The sequence below is a fragment of the Manacus vitellinus genome, unplaced genomic scaffold, assembly GCF_001715985.3.
Source record: "Manacus vitellinus isolate BGI_N305 unplaced genomic scaffold, ASM171598v3 scaffold_28_pilon, whole genome shotgun sequence".
Classification (NCBI taxonomy): domain Eukaryota; kingdom Metazoa; phylum Chordata; class Aves; order Passeriformes; family Pipridae; genus Manacus; species Manacus vitellinus.
In genome coordinates, this window is record NW_021940122.1 from 3,200,847 (window position 1) to 3,223,511 (window position 22,665).

General features: G+C 39.5%; 1 protein-coding gene across 3 annotated transcripts in view; it reads left to right on the plus strand.

Annotated features, from left to right (window-relative positions):
• Positions 1-22,665, plus strand: part of COL8A1 (collagen type VIII alpha 1 chain) — an 87,159-nt gene that overhangs the window by 48,971 nt on the left and 15,523 nt on the right. Inside the window, exon 3 of one of the 3 annotated variants that reach the window (XM_029960654.1) lies at positions 6,291-6,406. The exons of 1 other annotated variant lie outside the window; for it this stretch is intronic. The gene's annotated coding sequence lies outside the window, so the exon portion shown is untranslated. Of the gene's footprint in view, positions 1-6,290; positions 6,407-9,927; positions 9,951-22,665 lie in introns of those variants that run through there. One more of the 3 variants, XM_029960655.1, reaches the window with a different exon arrangement.

The following is a 22,665-nucleotide window of genomic DNA, read 5'->3' on the forward strand; positions in this document are numbered from 1 at the left end:
GAAAAATTCCTCAGGCATGATGAGGCAAATTAAAAATGGAGGAAAAGGAGAACTTGCTGTTATTGGCTTAAGGGAATACCTTTACAGCTAGATATTCAAAGCATTGTGCTGGTTCTTAATTACTCAGAATTGTATTTCTCTGAATAAAGTACACGGGAATTGTCTGGTTAAGACCACCCATTTAGTTCTTAAATTTTCATTCTCTATCCATAAATTGTCTGTTCACTTTCCACATTTGATCTCTCTTACACAGCATAAAAAAGCTGCATAAAACCAGCCCATCACAGTATGCACTGTGAACAGCTACTTTTGTTATCATATGAGGAAAAGACAGATTTCAATGGGGAGTGGGTAGGAACAGAGCCCTTGCTAACAGACTGAAGAACAAGCAAGCACCATTAAGCAGAGCTTATACTTATCTATCTAATTCACTCTCATGATGAGAAACACAGCACAACTTCAGTCCTATTGAGTAACTGTACAGAGTTTACAGCCCAAATACAATTACACTGAAGTGATCACAGTTAGTGAAATACGTGTCTCCAGATGGATGCTTAGGTCCTTCCCTGCTGTTTTGCTGAACTGGAGCCTGGCAGGCTGAAGTGTCTTCCATATTGAAGCACTCCCTGTGCAGCCAGGGAAGCTGGAAACTCTCATAGTGCAAAGACTTCCCTCAAGGTGCCTGCCTGCCTCCCTCAGGGACCAAAAAAAGCACATCCTTTCCTAAGGCTTGAGGTGCTGACAAGCTCATGAAGGATGCTTACCATCTTGCTAACTTGAGCTCTTTGTTGGATACTGAGTCAAGAAGAGGGAATAAATAAAGAGAATACTTAGGTCCTAAGCTCACCCAACAGTGAGCTGAATTTTAGATTATATTACCTGATCACATCAGATGGAGTGAGTAATGTTTCTTCTTAAGACTAATAATGAGTGGTAACCTATTGAGAGCGCTCCCCAATGTGATTGATCCTAATTAGTGTCCTCTAAATAGGAAGCAAGATTATGCTTCACATCCAGACTGAGCTAGTCACGTGTACTGAAATAGTAAATTACCTGTAAAAGGCAGTCAGAATGATTATTTTGAAAGAATATACAAGATTTTTTAAGCAGCACAGAAGTCTGATAAAGCTAATCAGAGTATTATCTGAATGATTCTGAATTTACTATGCTGGAAAAAATAAAACAGGCAAGAGGATGTCATGACATCCCTCCCTTCTGTTTCGAATCTCAGTCACTGGTAGAAACTTGGTGCACCATTTCTGAAGTAACTGTGACAAACCCAATTTTTTAAAATTTTTGTCTGTGTGTGTGTGTATGTGTGTTATGAAGGAGCACAAAAATGCTTTTACCTCAGTGTTGCTCAAAGTTCTGGTTATGATTCAAACTTCTCAAAATATTGAGAATAATTGCAACATCGTGTGCTGCCAGCATCTGCAGTACAAAACTCTGTGTTTTTCTCACATTTTATTTAAAAAAGAACATTTTGCACCTCAATAGCTAGTTGTGGTTTTGGATCATAAAGCACTAAGGGTTTTGATCTGTTCTGATTCCCACCCCTTCCGTCTCATTTTTCTCATGGCTTTGAACAAAATATTAATGTGACTCATCTGTCATAAGTAATTTTCATATCCTCTACCTTCTGTTTTGGTGTGTGACTAGACAAAGGCTGTAGTTATGTAAAAGTATTTGTGTATTTTGTTTAACAGAGGATAGGAATCACAGGTACTTTAAGTAAAAAAGAGAACAGTGTCAGAAGAAAAGAGTGAATTATAAATGAAAACAACTTATATACATTGTAATCAAATGTAATAAATACTTTAAAACATGCTATTTCAGTTTACTATTTCTTAGTATTAAATACCACAGCTGTCATCTCTGGAACACTGGAAAAGGAAATAACAAATGCAAAAAAATCCAAAGTGAGTCCCAATTTTGATACTGAAACATTTATTGACACTAATTTGATACTGAAACATTTACTGACACTAATTTGATACTGAAACATTTAGGACACTCATTATGCTTGGAGAGCTGGAGTTTGAAATTGCAAATGTCAGTTCCAGGATGTTAATGTTTTCTGGTACAGTTTAGGAAATCCTATGTAGCATGCTACTTTAAAAAGATGTAATTATCTGTATACGTCCCCTGTGACTTTTCACCAGATCAGCCTTCCATCCCACAGTAGCACTTAAAAATTCACTAGAAAGCAGCACAATCAATCAGTACAGAAGTGATTTTGCTATGGAGGCATTTCCAGCAGTTGATCAGATTCTTCTTTTCTCCCTCAAACACTAGACTGAAATATTTTACTAAGTGGATCCAGTTCAATGCAAACCTCATTCCATGAAAGTCATTTGCATTTGGGCTGAATATTGAATCAGCAGAACTTAAGCATATGCTTAAAATAGAAGTTATATTTATGTGACTACTTAAATTAACCAGGGGTCATGCTGTTTCTGTGGTAAGAGAGAAAATACAGTTATTTTCTGCCTTTTTGCTTTTGTATTTCTGCACTTGAAAACAAAATGTTGTTTTCCACACTCAGTTAATATCTGCAGTCAGGAAAGTGGAAGGCAGAGGAGAGTGTGTGCTATTTGAAAGTAAGCAGTACACAGAAAGCAAATTCTCTCCTTTCAGCTACAGCTTTGCATGAAGTAATTCTTAAAAAGAGAGCAATGAAATGAAAATCTACCAGTCAGAAAATTCAAAGTTTAAATGCTCTCTAAGAAATCATTTCTCTCATCCTCCTCTCTTTCATATTCCCTCCATCTCTTCCTTCCCCAAGTAGCCTTCTTGAAAGTTATTTTCTCCATAACAAAAAAGACTGCCTTGTGTTGCTTCATGTTACTCAACATCATGGCTTGTACTTGGAACTTCTCCAAATAGCCCATATATAATATATATATATATATATATATAATAACACAGGGAAGACAGGGATTTTATCAGTAGTAAATCTTTCAGTAGTAAATCTTTCAAGAGATTATTTTTCTCTTGTTAAAAAAAAATTATTGCACCATTATAGGTTTTTGGTTCTGAAGGCAGTGAAGTGGAAGAATGGACATGAAGTGACTGGTCTCAGGACATGAAGAGCTGCATAATAATAATATTAGATGAATTTTAAAGAGAACATCTCAAAGTGGCCAGGAATTCCCCTCAGAAAAATCAGTGGGAGCCTGCTGAGTGATCTACTGGAGCCAGAATTTGTCTTTTTTACACTTTGTTACACTTGTAGCAACACCAAACTCTCAGCCAAGGGAATGCTTGGAGCACACAAGATAGGCAGGGATAGCAGTCGCAGTGGGGGATAGGGAAAGATATGTGAGAAAGGTAGGGATTGAATGGACTCTGTGTGGGGTGGTTTTGGGGGGACATGGCACTTTTTCTGTTTCTAAAGTTGTTTCTCCTCCTTATGACCCCTTCTTTTCCTTCCTTTCCCTTCTCCTTCTAGTGAGGACACCCAGAGACCTTCCCTTCACTTCCACTATCTCCATCATCAACATCTACACATTTTTCTGCTCTTTCTTGATTGTCAAGGAGGGGTCATACTAGTTTGGAGGGACAGGAACTAGGGCAGGACCAGGACAGAAAGGCAGAATCCTACTGCTTTTGGAGGTAGAAAGGGCAGATGTGATTGCTGCTGCTGTACTGGGACCCTCTGGTACACACTGGCACTCCTTTACCCTCTCTCTAATCCTGCAAAGGCAGTAACAGCAGCATGGATGGTACAAACAAGAGGCAGGAATGAGCTGTTTGGCTGAAATGCCTAATCCTTCTCTCCTCGGTCACAGGCAAAGTAGCTTGCCATCCCCTTCAGTCTGGCAGCTCGCCATTTTGCTAACTATTCAAAGCTACTTCTGACTTTGTGACTTCCCCTCATTCACACAAGAAGCTGAGCCAAAGCCCCGAACCTAAATATCTGCAACTTGGAGAGAAGCTTGTATCCTGAGCTGAACTATGGAGCACAGAGGCATCTCTAAAATGCTGATAGGGCGTAGATGTGTTCTGAATTACTGACTCATTGTTTGAAGGAGAAGGCCTGTTTGGCAGGATAAACAATGAAAAGCTACTCTTCAAAAAACTAGGAAGCAAATGGCAATGAAGTCGTGCATAATGCATTGGCAATTTCTACTCTCCGGGCTTTAGAGTCCTCTCAGAAAGGTGCCAAATACACATTTCTTTGTACAGCTCCAATGAATTGCAAATAATCCACAGCACTAGAACATTATCTCCTATTGGTTTCTGAAGTGGTCACACATCTGCTAAACTGCACCACAAACCGAACAGGGGTCTGCTTGCAAGAGATGGAAGGGGTCAGGAGAAGATCATGTCGGATTATCTACTGAAACAAAGGTGGTTTGAAGGCCAGTTCTAGATCTGGTATTGCCAGAGAACTGAGCCAGCAATCATAAAGGGATTTTTTAAAATAAATTTGACACCAGTGGCCAGAAGGCTTTGTCATCATTAATCTAATCCACAATCTAAACCAAAGGGCCTGGAAAGCAGCCAGTTACTTTCTGAAAGGGCTTTGGGCTTTGTGAGGAAGGCATCCACCTGGCTGCTCATGTGGCAGCTCTTGGGGCCCGTGCTGGGACAAAGTGGGCAGCTGGAGCCACCTGAAAGGGAGAAAACAGATTCCAATCAGAGACCTGAAGCTCAAGGGATGGGTGGCAACAATGGACCCTGGAGGTACCTGGGCAGACGTTCGGAGATGTCCTTTCTGGCAGAAAATGCTACTCTGTCTAGAAAATTCAAGCTTCTTTTGTGTAAATGTACTGTTTTTACAATAATTTAATTAATTCTTTTGTCAGATCTGAAAGTGAGAGACCTCACAATAGCCCAGGTGTGGCATTCAGATGAAACAGGGTATAGTGGACATGTTTCAAATGGGCTTGAATAAATCTGAGGTAAAACAGGCAAGCTACCTGCAGGTTTCCCTTGTACACCTTCCTCTCCAAATGCTTCCACCCACTGAGATTTGCACAGTCTCATGGTGGCCAGGCCACCCAGGTCACAGCTGCCTGGGGCCCACTGAGTCCTGGGGTACAATGGCACTGCTGAAGCTCAGCTGTACAGAGCTTAGGAGCCACTGCTCTTGAGTTTTAATTTTGTCCTGGTCGATAAAATGCTAAAAGTAAACGGAGAGATACCTTTGGGTGTGTTTGGCTCTTTGGAGTTACTCTGACTGCTGGGAAATCAATGTCTCTGGAGAGTGAAAACACAGGCCCAAGGTCTTCCTTGGGCCAAATATCTCAATTTTCAACCACAAAGCAAATCAGAATATGAAAAGCATCACTCTGCCTATCAAAGAGCTGGTTTTCTAGTAGCCCATGGCTTCAAGTGGGATGGATGCTGAGCAGCAAGTGGAATGTGTGGTCAGCAGCTGAGGACAGGGGCTGTGCAGAGAGGCACAGGGGCCTCCTGAACTCTGATCCAGCAAAGCACCAAAGCACGTGCTCACTCCAGTTGGAGCACAGTTCTCCAGAATTCACCATCCAGGCCTGAACTCTAAATATCTCAATGGCAGCTGAACCCACCAAATCACAGAGACCCTTCTCAGTCATGTCAGTGAGAATTGGGTCAGGCGTGGCACACAGGACTTGGTAGTAGCTGCCTGAGAACAATTAGCCTATAAAAGAGATAAGCATATTTTATATTTATATAGGACATTAGCATTTTCTGTGACTCCCCTTGCTAGTATTCTCACATTATGAGTGCAGTAATGCTTGGGTCCTTTGGTAGTTCCAAGCACATCATATTAATCTAAGTCTCTTGGGAACTAATGACTTTATTTGTGCATTGCAAGAAAGGGTTTGTGTGTGCATTTTCAGGGGCGCAACACATGTGAAGAAATATGAGATTAGTTTTTCATCTGTACTTCAAACCGATAATTTTATACCTTGTAATCTGAAAAAGTTATGCAGTGTCTCTGCAGAAGAGTCGGAACAAGGCTCAAGGCGCTTTTGAAATCCAAACCCATATTTTGATTTACAGCATAATTATCACAGGATTGCCAACAAAAACACCAAACACCAGGATTTTTAGCCCATATTCAAACTGCTACATCAGTTTTCACAAGCACTGAGTAACTAAAAAGGCTACTTAAAGTGAATGAGTTGCCAGATTTTCGTACTTCTGAACAGTAGACCTTGAATAAGTAGCCTGAATATAGAATTTAGACTATGTTAAACCACTATGTTTGAAAATCTTGGCCAATATTTCATAATATTTCTGGGAAAAAAAAAGATAGTGTGCTCATACATTTCTTATAAGCTTTCTTTTCCCCCTAGGGACCAACTTAAAATCAACAAAGTAACAACGTGCCTAACAAAATCAGGAAATCTAGGTCTCTTAAAGTGAAAAGCAAACAACCTGCCCTTCTTCTGCCCTTTCCTGAAATCTAAATGTAAGTATATTCAGCTTTGAAATCCTAAACAAATTATATGTAATGCCAAAACCAAAGTGCAAAGCCTTAAAACTGAAGTTGTCTTAAAGCTATCACTTGCTCAGGATTTCATGAGTTATTCAAGTGTTTGCTATACACCAGAGCTATTGAATTTTGAGTGGAAAAGTATATGGTACATAAATTTTGGTGATCATCCTCAGCAGCATTTTTTTTCCTAGATAAAGAAATCTACCCTTTCAGTCATTCTCCACTGTTTAATAGGAGGGAATATGTAATTTTGGCCTTTTGTGTTTATTTAAAGAATCTTGGTTTAAACCTACTTCTATGGTCAGAAAAGGGTAAGGACAAGTTTCATTAAAAAAAGAAATGTCAAAAAACATTATATCCTGGAAACAGAGTGAACCATGCTACTGATGTGCTTTTGGTATCCCAAATGTACACGTGTCCACTTCCATATGTATGCACATGTTAAAATAAACAGCAGTAATGTTCATTGGGAAATCCATACTTAATACAATGTTTAGTTTAGCTCAATAATGGGAAGAGTATGTTAAACATCATTCTGAGCCTTAATGGAAAAGTTTCTGACAACTAGACATTAGCTCATACTGCCCACAGTCATCTTATGCCTAGGACTATTGTTTGTTATCAAGTGTGACTTTTGGAAGAAAAAATGCATTATTGCATAACAAGCTGCACTGCAGTAGTGTCCTGCACTCTGTTTTGGTTTCTAGATAGCTAATTAAAAGAATCCACATGTTAAGAATTAATCATGTAAATTCCTCAGACTTTCTGGACATCTTTTAAGGAGCATGAATGCCACATTCGATAGTGTTTCTCTCTTGCAGAGAAATCATACACAATTTGTCTGAAATGAAACCAATAGAATCAGACAAACATGACTCCACAAACATGCAGCAATAGAGCATCAGCCCTGGCAGAGACCCCTCTCTGTGAACCCACTGGGCTTTACTGGGGTGGGTACCCACTGGGGAGCACTGAACTATGAACTCACTGGGTTCACAGGCACTGGGGTAGAGTGGTGCAGTGCCAGGATTTTAGGATCTCTGTCCACGTCCTCAGCTGGAGCTGTCCCTGGTAACCATTTCACCCAGCATCAGCTGCTGTGACCTACCCTATAAAGACTGCTAGAAAAGTCTAAAAAGAAAAAAACAAGGAAGAAAACAAAAGAGGAAAAAAAATGCTCAAGGCTCCAGCTCACAAAATATTGACAGAGAACAAACCACTTCTCAGTTAGCATTTACATTCTCTCAGAGCATCCATAAAAAAAAGTTTTAGAAAGTTTTAGAGCCTGTCCACTTAAAAAAAAAATCCATCAAAGAATGGCAGTGGACTTTGATAACTCAGCTGCAAAGTTTCCGTAGCAGTCGGTGAAAAGAGTGTAAAAGAACACTGCTCTTTTTACTAGTCATTTCTTCAAACCTTCTGATAAATATCTTCTATATAATAATATAGATTACTTTTTAAGAAGTATCATATGTTCAGTATTTTAGAGTCCTTTACCTACAACAGGTGAAACAGAAGTATGAGCTATTAAATACAGTTGCTGGACAGAAAAAAGCAATGGTTAAGCTAAGCATTACAAATTAGCACCTACTACTTCTCATGCATGGCAAAATTGCTTTGAGAGAAACAAACACTATCCTCATCAATTCAAAGATATCAAGGAACAGAGAATTAAGGAGGAAAAAAACTTTAAAAAAGGTTTGAAGATCTGGAAAATATTGTTATTTCTTTTTTTTAAACCTATTCCAGTGAATGGAGAAGAATTTCAGCAAAACACTCATATCTGGATAGAAATAACCCTCAAGTTAAAAGGAAACAAAGCCCTTTATCTATAGCAAAAATAAAGAAAATTTTCAGACTTGAGCATCAACTGGCAGATAGACTTGAAAGGCATTTGGGTCGAGTAGAAGTCCTGAGCTGCTACCAAAATCAACAGTCTAATTGTCTCAGCTGAAACTGGGGCTTAGCTGTTGGGTTTCCTGTAACTGAATCTTGCCACAAACAGCTCTGCTAAGTTTTTCCTCTAATAAAATAAAATACAGCAAAATTAAGATAAATACAAGAGAGAATGAAGATGAGTACATAGTCCCCAGTATAAGGAGGGGAGAAACACCAGAAAAAAAGTCATGAAGATATCAAAGTAGTTCTTGTCAATTCTAAATGGTTGATATGACAGTTCTTTAAAAATAAACAATCAAACATCTGAAAGTAATTGCTAGACTAAGGGATTTATTTTATTTAAGCAATAAGGTATTTTAAAAATGTACTCAGAATGTCTAGCTTGCTTCAAATTGCTTTGGTTTTCTACACAGTGTCATGGTAGTCACTACCCACCCAACTGTGGTATTTTAATATTTTTAAATTGAAAAACAACAATTGAAATGAAGAAAGCAAAACTATTCAGAAAGGTTACCAGAATGCACACTTTAACTTCAGACACTTTCTAATCTGATCAGGAAGCAGAAGGAAAAAAAAAATATTGTGCTGAATTTAGAGGCACTGAGTCAGGTGATAAAGTTATACAATTTTGTGTGGATTTACTGAGGTCATATCTCAAAATCCAAAGAAAACCTAAGTAACTAAAAGCAGTGTTTTGATTTATATGGTCTGATATTCTGTCTATCCTTTTTCCTGTTGAACTGCCTTTTATGCCTTTTAGTGTATAAACTTCTTGAACGTAGTAATCTCCTGTGTCCTCAGTTTTCTCCTCATTTTCTCATACTTTAGTTTCCTCCATTCAATCCCTGTTTATCTGATAATAAGGATTAGTTTACTGGTCTGAATTTTCCCTGTCTCACTTGGGGAACTGGAAGTACTGGATGATTTTTAGTGGAACCTAAACCTTAAATTACTTGAGTATTCATGGAAATGTTACCTTACATTTCCAGGACCATTTATTTTAAAAGGGAGTCAGTTGCTAGATCCTTTAGTCACTCGTGAAAACCTAGCTTCAGATTCCTCTCAGCAGCTTTGGATGGGAGGAAATTAAAGGAGAATTACAAAAGAAAAATCCTTTCCAAACATAGCAGTGTTATTCAATAGCTTAGAAATTTACTTCTCTTTTCCTGTTGGTGAATGTGGTTTCTTTAACTAATCCAAGCATTACTGTGAATAAACCCAATGGTTGCTTTTGTCTGTGTTTTGAAGAAGAGGGGCTTGTTTGGGGCTTTAGTAGCGATAATTGACACATAAAGCTCTAGTACAGAAGAACACATAAAAAGAACAAGATGAACTTGCCTCCACAAATCATTAGAATTGGAGATATTCTATGGATGCCTCCTGCTTGCTGTTAGTAACCATGATGACAAGTTTATGATCCCAGGCTACACAAAGCAGAGACCTAAGGAACCTGCTGCTTGTTAAATTCTCTTTTCCCCTAGTCCCCTACTTCCTAGACAAACTCACGTGAAAAGAGACTTCGAGTCAGTAAGCAGCAGATTTTTATGTTCATAACAGGAAATTCATGGAAGACTGGAGCAATGGGCCTCTCTGATTTAGGAAAAAGTTGTACCAAACAGTAAGTCTTTTTATGCGTTTTGCGTTACACGTAAATCCTCCTGTTTTATGCTGAGGCATATAGTTCATTAACAGGTAGCTGATTAACAGCAACATATAGAGCATATAGCTGTTATCATCACTTCACAGGTGTTTTCCACACATTTCTCATAGCTTTCACATTCAGGGAAAAGTAGCATGAAGTGAAAAATCTTCTTTCAAAAGCCTCATTGACATGATTTATCCATGTAACGATTCCTTGTGCACTCATTCAGTTTCTTTTGGAAACACCAATGTATTTTCCATGCAGGAGTCTCTCAGGAAATGTTGCATTTTAAGACAATTTTCTAGACTCTGAAGAGTTCAGACAGAACTCTATTAATACCTTTGCCTTGTAAAGTTCAAGGAATGGTACTACAGGATGAAATGAAATTTGAAATACAGTCATAAGAATTGCCCAGCTAATGACAGTTCAGCTAAAATATTTGCTATATAATTCAATCTAATATTTAGTTTCAAAGGAGTTTTATGTAGTTGTTGGGTTTATTTAAGTAACTGGTTAAGGCTGTTCTTTTTAATTGCAAAAGTTATGCAAACAGTGACAAATATTACAGTCTTATAGGAACAATTTCACAGAATCACAGAATGGTTAAGGTTGAAAGGCACCTCTGAAGCTTATCTTGTCCAACTCCCCTGCTCAAGCAGGGACACCTAGACTGGTTGTCCAGGATCATGTCCAGACAGCTTCTTAATTATCTCCCAGGATGGAGACTCCCTAACCCATGTCAGTGCTTAGTCACCCTCACTTTTCTACTTCCGCTACTCATTCTCACAATTTCTACTTTATACATCTGAAATTTCCCCTGTACTTGTTCTCTGCAGCAGTCTGGCTCATGATTTACAAGGGGTGGATGAATACTGAAGCACAATGCTGAAATCAGGGATGTTTCACTTAGGAAGGTGATGCTCTACTTTACTGAATGCATTTTTGGACCATTTACTCAGCCATCACCTGTGTATTCCTGATGTAAATGGGAGATGGTGTAAATGGAGTCAGCTGTGCAGAAGCATGGAGTCAGGACACAAGTTGGGAACGTGAGCCATGCCAACTGATGGCAAAGACTTTATGTAGAATATTTCCTTTGGGTGCAAACAGCATATTTCATGCTACTTTGCTGGCATTACAGCTACTTTTAAGCAATCCACAGAACGGAGACTTAGCATTTTGAAGCTGCAAAAGGTCGGGAATGTGCTCAGGTCCCCCCTCTTATGCAGTGTTTGTAAAGCTGTCCCTTGATACATGACAAACTGAAAAGGCAAAGAAAAGGCAACAGCATGAGCCTGTGCTGACAGTGTAAATAGAAATTTGAGTTTAGTGGACAAAGTTCACAGTTTGCAGAGAAAGGTCATAAGGATTTCAAGTATTTTTGGTATTTTGTCTCTGCTGCCTGCACAATATCAAGCAAATAAAAAACCCCAGATAGGCAGCTTCCAATTCTGTATATTTGGCATCCCTGCTCAGCCTGGAGGAACACGGGAAGCTCTGCGTTTGGCATTCTACAATTATTTGAGGACACGCCATCCTAACACAGCCTTAACACTTACTCGGCCCCAACCTTTCATGTGACATTTGATAAGCTAAAGGCTTAACCAGCTTCAGCTATGCCAAGTGGCCTGCAGTTTTCTTGCTAAAAATTTAGCATGATGAGGAAGGGTCCTAATACTCTCAATAGGTTATGTTCATTTTTTTTCCCAACCAGTGTACAGTCACATTAAAATATCCTTAAAATATTTTATGAGAAATCTCCTACAATCCGTAGTTGAACCAAAGGAGACTTGAAGGAGTCTGATTTTTTATTATTATTTCTATTATAATTTTTGCCTGCGGTGAGTTCATTCCCTCCTCTGAATATTATTAACATCTCCTTTAGGAAAAGTTTAGCTGGGCCTGTGAAACACTGACAATGACATTTTTATTTCCTCGACTCAATTAAATTTAAACCAAGTGGATACTGTTTTCCTGGAGGTATGTAACCTCAGAAACCCAAAGAAGAGTTTTATTACCTATGTACCTCAGATGTGAGTGCAACCACTGCTTTTTGTTAAATCATTACTTCTAGTATTCAGGCCTGTGCTGCTGAAATGAGAAAAAACTCTTCTGTACCAATCTTTTCTTAGGGTGCATCTTTCCTGGGCTGAGAATATTCAGAGATAACCTAGGAGTGTGAATGGGATTAAACAGTAAAAATAGGACAGCAGGTGAGCCAGGTATTGGCCAAATTTTTTGCAAAGTGTATTCTTTTAACCTCCCAAGTGAGCTCTTTTTTTTGCATTCGTATGCTCACAACCCCTGGTGTATCTCAGCACGATCATACATGAGGAGTTTGTTGTGCATGCTAGGAGTGCCAAACACTTGAGCCCATGTTGTGTCTGTAGGTGCTGAAGGCGCCTGGTGGGGTTTTCCCTGTGCCTCCCACAGGCATACCTGACAGTGCCTCGAGGGATCTATTTCCAATCTCAGATGCTTGCATGCTTGGCACACGTTGTCCTTCAGGCTCAGGCAGAATACCCATTCCAGTTGTTGTGCAACATATTCCCTTATATCCCTCTTGAGACAGATATTTTTGCACCCTGAGATACAAATCTCTTTACTGTACCTGAAACAATGTCCATTCTACCTGCCTTAGAAGTATAATAGTTACCCATGCAGGGTATGCAGGGGTTGTGAAGACCTAAAGATAGAAAGTCTCGCCAGACAGTCTTCCTTAGACTTCCTTCTCCTTTTAACTTCCTCTCTCCCCTCACTTTTTACCTAGATACGGATGATTTTGCTCTGAGATTTAGTAGTGCTGAAAGGAGCAGAACAGATGCCTGAATGTACACGTTACTTTGTCCAGCCGTGGCCAGATGTGGAATACAAACACAACTTCACATGTGATTAAACCCAGCTAGGAATGAATATGACCCCTAAATAGGTGTTATATATCTGTAGGAACTGCAGACACACTCCAGATTCATTCCCTTTCTTCCCTAAATATAGAATGATTAAGCTCAAAGGGCTGATGCTTACCATTGCCTACCCACCAGCAGAAAAATCTGCAGACTTTGATGTGCTAAGAGTAAAGCATATTCCAACATGATACACTTCCATGATAGCCAGAAAACAAAGGCCCTTGCCTTTTGACAAAGGAGAGAGTGTCTGAAAAGCTAAACACAGACTAAGTGACAGGAAGCCAGAAAGAAAAGGTATTTGTTAATGCTCAGCTTGTATCATATTTGCCCTGGCCATTACAAGGAATATGCTGTTGTAATGAGCTGTCTGTAGGTGATCAAAGTACGTGGAAGAAAGGAAGACTCTCCTCATTCATAGGCACAGGCAAACATTGTGTCTTAAAATAATATTTTACCTTTACCAGAAAGAACTATCTTTCATTTATCACAGTGTGATAGTTCAGACATGAAGGCAGTATAAAGCAGTTGTGCACCAGCCAATATGAGCCATAGCTCCTATATAAAGGACAATCATGTGGACGTGTTTTGTTTTTTTTAATTTTGCTTCTTTTTTTTTTTTTTAAATGCAAGAGTGTTAGACCTGTGTCTGTGCTGAGCGGACGGCTCACGCCACCTATGGGGCAGTGTCAGTACCAAGACCTGTCCGCTCCCAAGGCCTTCCCATGGAAACCTAGCAGTTCCTATACTGATCAAAAATCGCTCCAACAGACGTTTGAATTGGCTGTAACACTTGTCAGTAGTTAAATACATATACACCGATGAGAAACATTTGATGCTACACCATTTGGCATTCAGTGTACTTGTTTTTATAAATATACTTGCTAACAATCCATTCTTTTATCCCTGTTGCAAATAAGAATACATAAACATCTGATTCTCCTTTGATTATTGCCACAAATTAGTTACAGTGACTACATCAGGAATTAGAAAAATTATACAAGATGGGTTTAGTAGATGGGTTTAATACACAGCCCATTCTGACTACTGAAGACTGCAGCAGGGAATCTAATAAAACTCCAAACAAAGTTTACAAAGCTACAATTGTTCATATGAGCTGACCATCCCTGAACTGCCCGATGCAGTGTTTGCATTAAGCCTAGATGAGTCCCAGTGTGCAGCTTCGGTGATAAAGAGGAAATGTCTTAAATTGTAGCTGTAGAAATAGTACCCTTTCCTTAGGAATAACAGTATTTCCTTTACAAAATTGTGCAAGTGCCAGCCTTTCCACTGCTTTCAGAGGCTCATTTCAATCACCCATTTCAGCTCTTTTTTCACTCATTAGCACTACCTAGTCCTTAAGTCGTAACAGGCGAGCTCCAAAAGCAAGTCACAGCCTGAGCAGCTGAGCTTGAAGGTGGAGGTCACTGATGGTGGTAGGAGTGCTTCTCCCAGTTCCCTAAAGCAAAGGGCTAATCCTCTAGGACAGCAGGCCCCTGACTGGCTTGCTCTGCCACCCTGGGAGAGGGTGGAGGGGGAGGAACCAGAATCTGAATAGGTGAAGACACAAAGACTGCAGCATCCCCCCAACCCAGCTGGAGCACTGGAAACAGCCTGTGGATGGAGGCCAGTGCACAAAAAAGACATGGCCTTTCCATGCAGTTTACACAAATCATGCCCTGGTTTGTTTTGTCTTCCTTAAGCAAACTCAGCTGCTTACTGCATGACAAGGACTTCCACGATTAAAACAAAAAATTATTCTAAACCTTATTACACTCTTTTCTCTTTTTAATGTACTAATGCACACCAGGCCAGTGTGATTTTTGGTCAGGACTTCTTTACCCTCTTCACCTCCTTCTCCCCAAGACTTTTACAGTCATGCTGAATGCCATATTGGAAAGTTGGCAGTAAGGAAGGCTCCTCCGCTGTTTCTCAGGAGATGAACTAGCTACAAACATGAAGCAGTTGTTCTGTTCAGCCATTTCATCCCAATTTTACACATGGACAATGCCACTGATGCAAAGGAAGATACTTCTCAATTACATTACTCAGAGATGAGCATCAGAGCCTAAACTTTATTCCTCTCTCACAAAGTGCAGACTTGTTGTAAAGTTTCCTTCCAGTAAGACCCATTTTTTATAGTTTTTTTGGTTTGGTTTGGTTTAAGTGAAGTATACATTTTTCTAGGACTGAAGAATTTCTGGAAAAGACTCTGAAAAAAAGTTGCTCTAGTGATTTTAAAACTGGAGTGAAATAAATACAGAAGCAAGATAATTTCATTAATAATAGTGACCTAATCCAGGAAAAATCAAAATGTCAAGACAAAGAAATGTGTCCCTTTAATTGTAAAGCATTATTCAATCTCTTAATAACATCATAGACTGTGAAGGGAATTGTTCTTGAAAGACATTGTAATTGAAGGCATAGGATGGATGCTTGTGTGAGGGTTTAAAGTGAGTTAACGAATTGTATGTAGTCAGATCAAGCAATGAATTAGCATGTAGAATTTGAGTAACACATTGAGGATTTAAGAAAAAATGCGGATAGTGCTACAGTTTCATATTAACTGCAACTGCAGTTCTAATTTGCATGGATGAAATAGAACAACTGAGGTGAATAATTGCTTAAGACACTCTGATATACGCAAAAGCAAGGCCAGAAAAAAAAGAGCAGGCAGAATATGCCACCTAGCATGAAAAAAAAAAATGTAGCTCCAGTCCTGGAGTCCCCAGAGACAAATCCATCTGATTTTGCTTAAGCAAACAATGTGGGGGGATGTCCTGTTTCAATTTCTTTTTTGGCCTCCACTATATTGTTTATCTTGAGTGCTCATCTTCTTGACAAATATATTTTCAGGAAACTATTCTTTTGCATTTCATAGCCCTGAAGAGAACCTGAATAAATGTGTCAGCTCATCAAGACTGACTTGCGGTCTCTCTGTAGCTTTATTTGAAGTCAGAGGTTCAGAAGGACCTGTAAACAGTCAACTGAAGAGTCTGGAAACTATTGGAAACAACACAGTGCACAAAAGAGCTTACTGCCACTTACTGCCACACTTAAGTAAGTTTATTACACATTCATAAGCACCAGAAAGAGAAGGCTGACTCAGTATAGCCCTCTTTTAGATGCTTGACTTCTTACAGCATCACTCAGAGCTAAGTAAGGAGTTTCAGACCCATTTTGCAAGTGAGGAACTGAAGCAGATTTAGCAAAGTACGGCAATACCTATGGCAATACCACAGCAGCCCCAGAAGCATAAGCAATGTCTTGCAGAGGCACCAAAGATTTAACTTCAGACCAGGTAGCATGAACACCCTTGTCAGTCAGGCTGCACCATCTGGATGCTCATCACAGGTTGGCTTGCCAACTTACTTCCACTCTTGTGCTGTAGACCTCATCTGGAGTCCTGAACTCCAGAGGTGTCCTAAATGAGACATGGGAACTGAGGGACTTTAAAACACTACAAGACACTCCACTGCCATTGTTCTGCTTGTGTCCATTGCTTCTTTCCATCTCCAGTAGAAACTGCAGTGTTCAAGGTGGAAGAAACTTGTGAGCAGGGGTTAGAATGTGCCAAAAAGTGGGAGCTGTGGAGTGACAGCAAGCAATATGTATGTGTTGGCTCAGGCCTGCCTTTTCCATGGCATCAAAAGAAAAATGATGCTGTAAGTAACTTGCTCAAGGTCATAGAGGTAGTTTAGAACAACCTTACATACATGCTTAAAAATCTCTAGTTCTTTTAAAACCTGAGCCTGCTGCTTGAGTGATGGTGTCTGGACATACCAGGTCAGGGCTCACAACCAGAATTCTGCCACCCCCTACTGCAGTCCCATGGTGTGAGCAAGCAGGCAGGATTCAATTCCAGCATAGGAGTTTTTCTCAGAGCTACTGCCCAATCCATTAGTTAACTCAACAATACCAGACAGTTTATAATCTCTCTTCAGTCTTTTTCAGAGATACGAGCATGTCTAAGCCTATCCTTAGGAATTAATTGGGGAAAAAACGTAAGCCAGTATGTCCTTAGTTCTCTAGGCAGCATGTCCTCATAGAAGACAGGAACAGGATTTCACATTTATAATTTTCTAACCCACTCCCCTCCAGCACTGCAGGAAAGAAAGAATATCTTGAGAGAACAGTAAACATTCAGCATGTGCCTTATTCACCACACTGATTCAGAGCATCAGCCTCACATTCAGAGACAGCAACTGTGGGAGTCTGTGTTCTATCTGGAGAAAAAAAACATTGTGTTCTATATGAAGAAAAAAACACTGGCTTTTCTGGACACTGACACCTCAGTTCATTTTTTATGCACATCCTTTGGCAGCCCACAGCAGAGCAAGGCTATGGAAATGCATTTTAAAATGTGGCAACCTTCAAAATGGGTTTTTCTTGAGAATCATCTATATCATAATTACAGAGGCACCACTGCATTTCTTTGCAAAACAATTCAATTTAGGATTATTACTTTTAGTCAGTGAGCCATCATCACCAAGAGTGAACAAGGCTGAATGATGAGTAAGTTTAAAGCATCTCAGTAATGAGTTTAATACATTTGGAAGCCCTGGGTCCTCCCACGCTTTTTTTTTTTTGCACTAATTTGCTGTGGTTGGACAAAGATCAAAGGTAATTGTGTAGCACACAATATGCGTGATCACTTTGGTTAAATTCACAAAAAAGGCTAACATCTAACTTGTCCATGTCATCTTATTTGGCAAAAATAATAATGTAATTAAATGGGTTTAAGTACTAAAAACATATGTATCTGCTTACATTTATACTTTTTCCCCCCTTTACAAAATAATGCCTTTGTTAGAGAATAAACTTCATGAGCTTCATATGTAACTGGTGGAATTTTGCAACTCAATTATTTCTTCATCACAATGGCAAGAGAAGCTCCAGCACACAAATAATCTAGAAGATTTATAGACCTGATTGCAGAGCTGATGCTTGGCCCACAGAGCTCCCTAGCAGGCCAACAAGTAGTTGTCTTTTCTGCAGGTATGAAGTGGGTTGGCTGGGAGCATCAGCTAAGCCACGGGGAAGGATATGAGTAGAACATTTACAGCCCTATTTCTAGCTAAACTAAAAAATCTTTGAAGTATGATATGTTGATTACATGAGCATTAAAAGCAAACTTCTGCAGGAAATGGGATCCACATGCATGTTTTCTTGGGAGTTCCTTGTAAAACAACGGTCAAGTCTGAACATAAGTATGTATTTTTAATGTAATAGATAGGTTTACGTTACAGGTTCTTCCCTCATTCTCCTACTGCCTGTAGGTCTGTACATCAACAGAGACATCCAAAGTCTGCTTTCATTTAATTAAATGGGATCTTTGTCGCCAGTTGAAAAAAAAAAATATCAGATATATGAAATAATGTCTGTTCTCATGACATTTCCAGCCCAGTTTCCAGGAAGACTTTGGGATAGTTTTGAATAGATAAAAAGAATGATAAGAAAAACATTTCCTTAAAAGAAAATAATTAAAGGAAAGCAACACTCCCACTCATCTTCCAACTCTTCCATCTTTGGAAAATTTCCTTTTAGCTCAGAGGGGCTAGACAAGTGAAGCTGTTCATCTGGGACATCCTATTAAATGTCATCATTGGCAAGATAAGATGCAGTAAAATGGACTCAAAACCAATCAGTGTTGTCCACTTCAAACAGGATACATTTAACCACTGTGATAATTTCTACAGCAGAATACCAATATCAATAAACTAAGCACATGGAAAAGTTAATACTCAGTGATACTGGTTATTCTGCTTAAAAATCAGAATTGCTTCCCCTGCAGTCAAAATGCTACTATAATTGAGAATAGAATTTGGGCCAGTAGTGGATACCTGTTTACTTAGCTACACAATAGCTGGCCAGGGTTTGGGTATTTTTAAGCTAATACAAACCAGAGTGATTCTAATTTTACTGCCTGGAAATGGTAATTTCATAGATCTAAACTGACATTTGTTCCTTGCCAAAATATTTTGCACTGGCACTTAGTGTTGGAAAGACCACTTTTTTTCTACTGCCAAGAACTGAACAAAAACCAGCCAAATTATTCTGTTCTTAATTGAGCAAAATTCCCATTGTAGTTGTGCTTGATTAAGAAAAACGGGCTGCAGTCTATTGCATGGATAACTGTCTGGGTATATATAGGTTGAGATCCATTTTAAAATATTTAACAACTAGCAAATTTTATACAGGTTACAGTTCTCATCAAAATTAATGGAGTTATGTCAAGTTACCTGTCTGCACAGGTGACCAGTTCTCTGACTGTTGAATTTCATGAGCTTCTAATGTTGCTAATTGTTACATGGAAGCAATTAATTGAATTACTAGAGAAAAATCTGTTCTAGCTCATGTAAGGTTTTTCTTTATAATTGTGGAGGCCCATATTACTGAACTCTGGGAAATATCCTTTTTTTTTTTACTTTAAAAAATAGATATTCACCAGTATAATTGATGCACAGGCACTGGAGGGACACAAGTTTCTCAAAGTTACAGTCTCTACTGCATGTAGTTTTCCATCATGTCTGTTCAGGTTTCTGCATTTTATCTGTGCCACAGATCCTCCCAAGGAGAATTACTAGACCTTCATAGTCAGGAGGTTTCATAAAATATTAAACTTCAGCAATCATTTTTAGCCTGAGGCAGTCAACGGAAAACTAGCCAGGAAATTCTTCGACAATATTGCGTTAATAATTTTGCATTTCCAAATGAAAAATAAGTAGGTTTGTCTTCTCTTCCATAACAGTTATCACTAGGTTATGAATGCCACAGCAGTGTTTCATGGTCATAATATACTGATGACTGCAAGTGAAGGAAAACACAAATCTCTCCCCTTCCTCTGGATGACTTGTCATGGCTTAGTCCTCATTTCAGGTGTCACATTTAATCAAGATGAGGACTTCATTCCAAACCAAAGACGTAATGGCATGAAATCCTTACCAAAAGAAGAAAAAAATTATTTTCAACAGACCATGGTTAAGGAACTGCATTATCTGGGGACTAAATATAAGTTGAAGGTAGAAGAAAGGATAAAATAAGGTATAGGTATTAGTAATAAAGAGAAGACGGATAAAACAAGAAGGAATTCAGGAAGGAGAGGCATGCATAGAATTAACAGCAGTTCTCAAAGGTGACTGATGAGATTTGTACACACATTAGGAGATAATCCAGTCTAGAGCCTGAACAGGCAAAAGAAACACAATTGCCAAAAAAGATGAAAGACACCAAGTTGGATGGTTTTTTTCAATTTTTCAGTGATTTTCATTACTGGTGTCGCCTTTTAGGCTGAAAATGAAAAGAGGAGGGTGATAATCTATTTCTACAGATACTATTTGAAACATTTAAAGGCAATGGCATTGTCATGTGACAGCAGTTTGTACTTTTTGCCCACTATGTCTTAAAAGAAAAGACGAAAACTCTCCCTAAGTTTGCCTTGCTTCGCCTCTCTGCATGTTATTTTCAAAAACCTGTAATGAAAACAGTATCTAATGAAAGAGCAAACATGGATGCCATACAATCCCACAGATTATAAAAGCTCTTAGATTTTTGTCCAGTACAATCAGTTCTGATTTATTATTAAAGCTTAAATTGGTGATGATGGAAGACACTGGATTACCCCTCAGTTCCAAGCGGAGCACTGTTAAGTCTCTGGTATGTCAGTTAATTCCTTCACACATTCCCCTCCATTCTGAATCCAGCTCTCCTCCAGGTGCTTCTTCCTTTGCCTGCCATGAAGCTGCTGTGCTCTGAGGTCCCCTCATTCAGCAGTGTGAAACAATTATGCCACCACATAGATGCAGAAATACCAGCAAAGCTGACTTGGGAGCTTTTGATTTTTTTATTTTATGGATTGTTTCATTTGTGTGCATATGCTCACGTGCATGTGCATGGGCAGCGCTTACTATCCCAGTACATTGCTCAGAGTTGCTGGTATGGCTGCTTCTAGCCTTGACATTTAGTATTCCTTTAGCAGTAAAATGCTCCTACTCTACACACAGCCAAAACTGGACCCTGTGTCCAGTACTGGTACTTGCCAAAGTCTCTCTCAAAGGTTTCTGGAGCTCACAAAGCTGCAAACACATCTTTTGAAAACATTAGCCCCTGGATGACTTTACTAGTAGAACTTGTGAGTACAGTCCTTTAAGGAGCTCATTCCTGCAGGATCTGATCAGCCTTACTGTTTAACTTATTGAGAATTTTGCGACAATTTTCAGGGATTACTGCTCAGACCTAAGAGAAAAACCTTCTCAAACTCTGAGCCCGTGGGCTATAATTATGTACTCAAGAACATCTCTTTCCTTAGCATGGTTAAACAAGCCTTCCACAAAGCAGATTAGAAGTATTTCTATCAAGAATACATGATTTCCACTAATATCTGAAAATCTGAGCAGGTTTCTTGACCAAAGACAAAATTAATTTGGAATTAACACAGGTGCCCCATCTCAGAGTCAAACAAAACAAAGAAATGAAAATCATTGTAAGCATTGCTGATAGACACTCTGCTGTTTGGAGAACATGATACCCTTTTCCTTGCTAGAGAAATATCAGCCCAATGGATTTATTTTTGATTTTGGCTGAGCCATGGCCTGTAGGTAACCATAAACCTTTGGTTCTGATGTTCAGCAGTAAGGATCTGGTGGACAAAGTTTGTGGGGAAGGATATGATGTCATTTAAATACACTTTTTTCTAATGCCAGATTTTGTGAAGTTAGTCATTGTTGACTTAACTGCATCATCTGGGGAATACCCAGTACATGCCTTAACTACTCCTTTGCATAGATACAAAAATAATTTTTTAAAATACATAATTGCTTAAAAGTAATCCAGATTTTGAAACAAAAAAGAGGACTGGGCAGGGAATGGAGGCCTTAATTGACTGACAATACAGGACATAGAACCTTTCAGATCCTAATCCATGATGGGAAGTTTGCATCTGGCTCCATAATGGAGTCCACATGCCTGAATTAGATGCCGGGACTCCATGCATGTGTGTAAGTTGAGTTAAGTGCCTCAGAGGGGGATTCACAAAAGCCACTGTTTGGGGAGCTGCCTAAGACAGCCAAATAGGAAAAGTTGAAGATTTCAGTTCATCCTAAATCCTAGCTCTCTCCTGGGTTTAAGTGCCTTCTGGTGAACGAAGTACACGCGCTCAAGTCCCTTCACTCCCGGTTCATAGCTCACAATCCTCTTTTGTAGGCAGGTGCCAAATTTTTCTTTTAAACTCGGTGCAGCCATCAGCAGCTCAAGTACAGTGTTCCTTGCACTGAGGAAGAGGGGTCTAATTCCTTCCTTTAGCAGAAGGCATTTAAGTTCATATTTCCTTCCCCCTAGGCATACCCGAGCCAGCAGGCTACAGGCATCAGCTCCCAGGAGGGTAGGTAGGAGCTGGCAAAGGTCACAGGAGACTCAAGAAGCCACAGAGAGGAGGGAAAGCCCATGAGACCTTGTCTGAAAGACTGGGAGGCATCAGCAGGCAAAGGGAGCCTCAACTCCACATCTGGCACTGAGAAAGGTTTGGGACCAGTGGGACCACTACTTTGGGGAGGATTTCAGTGATGAGACAGATCAGGCAAGAGCTAATCAGTCCCTGATTGGGGGCTTGGATTTTGATTATGGATTGAAGTGCTTCAATTCCCTGCTCCAATCCTATATCCTTTCAGCCCCAAGTCTGCCACGTAGTTCAGCAGGCAGCTGAAGGGAAGCTGGTGTCTGCCTTGGATCCAGTTGAGCAGCAGGGCAGCAGTGTGTTTGTCAGCCTATCCCCACTGGCACAGCCCCTCATC